This window comes from Amblyomma maculatum, chromosome 10, assembly GCF_055883805.1.
Source record: "Amblyomma maculatum isolate TAMU_Amacu chromosome 10, ASM5588380v1, whole genome shotgun sequence".
Lineage (NCBI taxonomy): Eukaryota > Metazoa > Arthropoda > Arachnida > Ixodida > Ixodidae > Amblyomma > Amblyomma maculatum.
The window spans coordinates 141,390,744-141,397,284 of NC_139353.1; positions in this window are offsets into that span (position 1 = coordinate 141,390,744).

Below are 6,541 nucleotides of genomic sequence, written 5' to 3' on the forward strand. Positions count from 1 at the left end.
GCGGCGTACACCTGCATACGAAACTGCTGGGTTAAAGCTGGTGTTCTGAAACTGCAACGAAACGCGCATTTTTATATCTGCGATAAGAGACGGAGGGTGGGGGAGGGGGGTGAGCGGATACCACCTGTTGTGCTATCTGAGCTCATGGAGGGTGTTGCAAACATTGCTCTGAACGCAGGCCATATGCTGTGCAGTTCCCACTCCTATCAATGGTCAGCGCAAACTTAAAAAACAACTACCGCGCTGCGCTCCGCATCTTCTGCCTCGCATTATCACGAAATTAATTAACTATTTAGAGGCTAAAGAAGAGTTCATACCTGGCAATCATATGTACAGACGATGGTTATTTACAAATGATATTTCAAAAGGCTGCGCCAGTTCTGATGGTTTATTTCCACGGTTAGAGCAAGCAAAAAGTAGCCCAGAGCTGCATGCTGTTTTTACAGATGTTTAACATGTAGCTGCGGGTGATAAACCATCAGGTTGCCGTATGAGGCCCGCTATATTGGCGGGATTGTTTGGTCGCAGCTCGCACAGAACATGGGAAGTTGGGATTTGCCAGCAGAGGTTTTCTCTTGGTTAGGCTGATTGCGTGCTCCTTTTCCTGGGTGTTACTGTTTATCTGAAAAAAAGCCATTTCTTTCTAACAACTTAAAGCTCCATTAATCCATTTGTACCACGCAACTGACTGTTGAGGGCGCTTTAAAAAAGAAGCCAGCTCTTCGAATGCTTCGGCCTCGGGAAATCGACACCGAAGGACGTACCAGCGCGAGTTGTGCTGCCTCCACCAGTGTTGGGGGTAACAAACATCTATTAGTTTTCGGCAAGGAGCTGTTTGGGCGTAGGCCTTATTAGCCCAGGTCCTCACAAATTAGGTGAAGCTCCTATTCCAGAGCCCAAGTAGTAACTAATGCCGCTCGCGCACTGCCTACCAAGGTGCTCTGGGACCGCACATAATGGCAGCCGGGCAGTGCCGCCTTCTACTCCTCCCCAGAAGGGCGGGTGATGAAGGATTGGGAACGGTGGGGATTGGATGGGAAAGTTCAGACCACCAGAAGGTCTGAGAAGGTCGCCCTCACATAGGTTGCAGCCTCCATAAGTCTGAATTGAAGTGTTTCAAGACTGCGCGGCACAGATTGTTAAACGTTCGAGGAGGAGCCTTATGTCCTCTGTCGGGATACTCGTACAGGGTTTCGTAAAACAGCGGTGGCTGTCTTTATAATGTGTAGTTATGTCTTGCAATATGGTCAGATATTGGGAGTTCTCGGAGTAGGCTTACTGAACACGATGGAGTGCCCGCTGCCGTTTCGCTACACCACATCCCTTCTCGGCAACTAGCGGCCACTGTGCAAAACTACCGTAAGAGGGTCGGCGAAGTAGCGCGAGATAGGTATGTGTTACTCTGCTTAGTGAAGTGGCATCTCTCATTCTGATTTCTAGTAATATCGCGCCTGTATGTACGAAAACTGTATGGAAGAGATATCACCTTTTCTGGTGTTTGTGTCATCCCGCAGTAAAACCGTATGACGAGATTTCATCTTTTACCTAGAGAAGCGGATGACGTAAACGGGACAGAGCATGAATAAAAACGTCCACTTCTTCGTCCCAATTAAGCATCATCTTCCCTCGTAAACGCAGGTTTAAATCGCATAATCGCATTGTTAGCATGGATCTATTTTGTAACTACATTTTTGCGGCTGATCAGGCCGTCAGGTTTGAAGTATCATTCAGACGGCTGTGCTTGTGTATATTACTATTTTCCTTCGACATTTTAGCCACTAGAATAACATTTCTGCGCTCTGGAGCCCCTGATAGGGCTTTGCTCTATAAAGGCTCGGAAACTGACGATGAATTGGTTTGCAGAGGCAGTACATGTGAGCTCATACAACTCCCTCATGGTTTTCTTGAAACAGTTAAACATTATTATGTAACGTACATACCATGTAAAATGCCGTAGAATGCAGTAGCAGTCATTACAAGTTGTAGTTTAACATATTGGTCATTCTACGTCATATTAAGGCAATAATAATTACCATTATTAGTCATTAGCATTAGTCATTAACTCTATCGAGGTCTATTTTAACTTTTATTCATTACATATAACCATGAAACGTTTTCGTTCTCAATCTCCCTCCTCACGCGTACTCTATTTGCGAGGGCACATCAGCGCACAATTCCCATGAGCCTAAAAAGGCTTTCGCATTAAATGTGGCGCCTTAATGCAGGGCTCCGGAATAATGTCATCCAACTGGGGATCTTTAACGCGCACCGACACTGCAAAGCGCATTAATGCCTTGGCGCTGCACCTCCATAGAATTTCGGCCGCCGTGGGTTGGTTCGCACCAGAAACATTCGGTTCAGTAGCCAAGCGTCTAACCACTGAGTCACCGTGGCGGTAGTTTCGGTTGTTGCTGTGTTTTGATTTCTGTGTTGGGGCGTGAAATAACGATGTTGTCTTGAAAGCTGAATATTTAGGGCAGCCATCTTTGGCTTATCGCGATGAAGAATCACGATTATGATAGCAACAATAGTATTCTATAGTGATAGAAATCGAAGGCAATGAAGCCAAGAAATCTAGAAACCCGGAGTAATCTTCATGAATCTTCATCATTGGCCGGACTATACGCACAGCAGGACGAAGACCTCTCCCATATCCCTTTAATTAACATGGTCCTGCGCTAGCTGCGCCCACGTGACCCCTGCGAACTTCTAACCTCATCCACGCACATAAATTGCTACCCCCCCCCCCCTGCTACTATTTCCTTCCCGTGGAATCCCATTCGCTACCGTAAGTGACCATCAGTTGTCTTCTCTCCGCAATACTTGCCCTACCCTCCTACGCGGGCATGAGCAGCGTATTGTGCTACAGCGTTGAAAATTGGCGGCAAACTTTCGATGCATTCACGACTCGTTTTGCCTCAAGAAGTGTAGTAACACCCTCAAGGGGTGGAGTACCAAGCCTCTCAAGGAAAATTAAGACAGAAAAAGGAACTCTTTGGGAAATACAGAAATCATTCCGCTGATGCGCGGATTAAGACGTAGGAGGCGAAAAAAAAATAAAAATCATGCCTATGTATTTTGGGGGGCTTTTAGGGACAAACTAACAGCGCCAAAGAAAATTACTACGGTAATAATTTAACACAATTTCATGAAGCCATCTGCGCAGCGGTTTTGGCGTCATATTGCTTCTTGAAAAGAGGTAATTGGTATTGATGACGGATGTGTGCTTATTGATCCCCGTGAAATAGCCCAGAAGTTTAATGAATGTTTTTACTCTGTGTTCAACCAACCTCCTGCCCCAGCTGTAAACTTGAATGACCTCGACATTAGAAAGTTTTCAGGTATGGAAGACGTTGTTCTGTCCGAAGAGTTTCTCTTTTACTAAATTTAGACACCAAAAATTCGGCTGGTCCAGGTGCATCCCCTTTGAAATTCTAAAGCGCTATGCTGAATGGGTTGCGAAGATTTTTTACGCGTCTTTAGAACAGCACAGCTTGCCTGACGACTGGATAGATGCAAGAGTGATTATAATCTATAAATCTGGGAGCAAACACGACGTTCGGAATTAGAGACAAGTTTTAATAACTTGCACATGTTGTACGATACTGGAGCACATCTTGTCAAAATTAAAAAGCATGTTTCGTTACTTTTAGAATTGTGACGCTTCCAATCCAATTCAGCATGTCTTTAAACAAAGCGTGTCAACGTTAACACAACTGACTGAAAGAGTTTATGATTTTGCATATGCTATTGACAATAAAAGACAAATCGACTCTGTATCTCCAGATTTGTCAAAAGCATTTGACCGTATTGCGCATTCTCAGCTGCTCACAAAACTGTCATGTGTTGGTATTACAAAGAAAATTATTTTCTTATTATTGTCTTACCTGACAGGTAGAATGTAGTTTGTTGAAGTACGAGACGCAAATACTGAAATGTTGCCAGTAACGTCTGGAGTTCCCCAGGGATCTGTACTGGGTGTAGCACTGTTTATAAGTTATAATAATGACATTGCTCAAAGTGGTCAATCCAAAAATTACGCTTCGTGTATTTGCAGACGACTGTCTCATTTGATCAGCTATTTCAATTCTAGAAGATCAGTTCTTGTTGAATGGGGCATAAAACTGTACAATAATGGTGTTCAAGATAAAAAATGAAAATAAATCATGCTAAAACTGTTTTTGCCAGGATTACTAAGAACAGTACACATATTCTTTTCTATTTCAAATAGGCGGGAAATTTGAGAGCGAAAACTTTGGTATTTGATGCGTAAATTTCTACTTCCACCTGACCGTAAGTTTGAAGCCACCCTCCCCATTGTCTTCCTCTACGGGTAAGGACGGATACGTTTAAATTCTCTTTTTTTTTTCAAGGAAAATTGAACACTTCAACTCCTCACCGCGCGATATAGCAGATGTTAACTCACTGGACCAGTTCAAAAAGTCTATCTTCCACTATATCGCTAATAAATATATACATTCAATACAGCAACATGGGAGGTATGTATTTCGTTTTTTATTTGCTTCCTTTGTAATGCGTGTGGTAATCTGATTTGCGATATATAGTCGATAGCACTGAGATTCCTTTTTCTTATTCTTATTTTAATTCTTGTGCGGGTCTGTTTTGAATTCTTCTGTATTGTTTTTTTTTATCCAAATACGAATGGTCATTGGAAAGAACTATTCGCGAAGAAAATTTTGTTTTTGTAAGTGTGGTGAATGCGGTTGATAAAACAGGAATAACATCACCATTTACCAAATTGGAGTTCTCGGCTGCTATAGAAGAAGCGAATGGTAAAACTTCGCCTGACCATGACGATATTCCTCACGAAGTCTTCAAGAATTTAGAAGGAGCCGCAGATGACAGCTTGTTGGATGTAGTAAATGAAGTATGGCAAGGAGGAGACATTCCACTCGGCTGGAAACACTCGGTGGTGGTCCCAATACCAAAGGCTGGCCCAGACAGAACCTTTGCGGCCTATCTCGCTAACAGCCACAATTTGCTAGATCTATGAAAGGATGATAGCCACCCGCATGTCATAGTGTTTGGAACGTAATAAAAAATACCATGCTCGACAAATTGGGTTCCGAACAATCCTTGGCACAGAAAATGGACTGGCTATGCTCGCTGAAGAGGTCATACACGTGTCGCCTTATAGCAACCTAGTACGCACTGTAGTGGCTACCGTCGTGGCGAAGGCATACGACAACGTGTTACATGTCAAGATTCTTAGCAACATGGAATGTATGGGCACTTTCTTGCAGCTCATAAAAGCATAAAAGTACAGGACGTTTTCTATCCAGATAAACGGAAAACAAATTGACAATGACACCTCGAACAGAGGCGTGACACAAGGGTCAGTTTTAGCCCCTTTGCTATTTAATATCGCACTGTTCCCATTGGCGTGCAAATTAGCTGAAATACCAGATGTGCGGTTCATGATATACGCAGATGATGTCACGATTTGGTCTGTTCGTAAACAACTTGAAAGACAGACTCGGTATCTGCAAGAGGCTTTAAATACCATAGATGAGTACGTTCAGTGTGCAGGTCTGGAATTGTCACCTCAAATGTCCGGTTACAGTCATGTTGAAAACAAGAATGGAAGAAAACAATTGGCAACGCAAAGAGCCACCCTAAATATTGGAAATCAGGCATTGGAAGAGGTGGACGAGTCGAGAGTTCTTGGCCTAGAAATTCACAAATCCGGCAAAGGAACACAATGGCTTCATAAGGTGAAAAAAGTAGCTTCCTTAAATCTGATAAAACGCATTTCGTATAGGAGAGGAAGAACTCGAGCGGACATGGCAAGACGTCTTTTACATACTATACCAGGCCCGATTCCAAAGACTCACAAGGCGGAAGTGGGCGAAATTGAAAACAATAAATAGAAACGCAATGCGCATAATCACGGCCTTACCAACTCTAACCCCTATCCCTATTCTCTAAGCGTTTGCGCAGATAAATACGTTGGCAGAGTTAATTGAACAACGAGAGGCAACAAGGGATATGAAGCAAAAGTACGTTATGCTGATAGCATCCTTGTACAACGAAGTGGCGGTTCAAACACCACCAATGGTTGACCCCGCTCCGTGGGAATTCACGACTATTGCGACAAACAAGACCACTCGGCTTCGTCGCAAAGAAAAGCTGGCATCTCGACCTCTGGTTGATGCACTTCCAGGTACCTGCATTGCATATACGGACGCATCAATTATAGAAAATGCGGTAGAACAGCAGCTGCTAGTCCAACACACAGTGAACTAAATGTACATAAAGAATATGTTTCAGAATACCCGGACCCGCTTGTGGTGGAACTCTATGCAATCCGCGATGCTGTGGAGGCCATAAATAAAATAAATTTCATAACAGAAGCCCACATCTATACAGTCTCCTTAGCCGCCATAAAACAACTGAAGAAAGTGACAAAGACGCTATGTGTTAAAGCAGGAAATCCACGCACTCAATAAAAAAACAGATACGCATCCAGATACATTGGACACAATAGGATGCTGAGAACGCTGAGTAGAGAAAAGTTGAC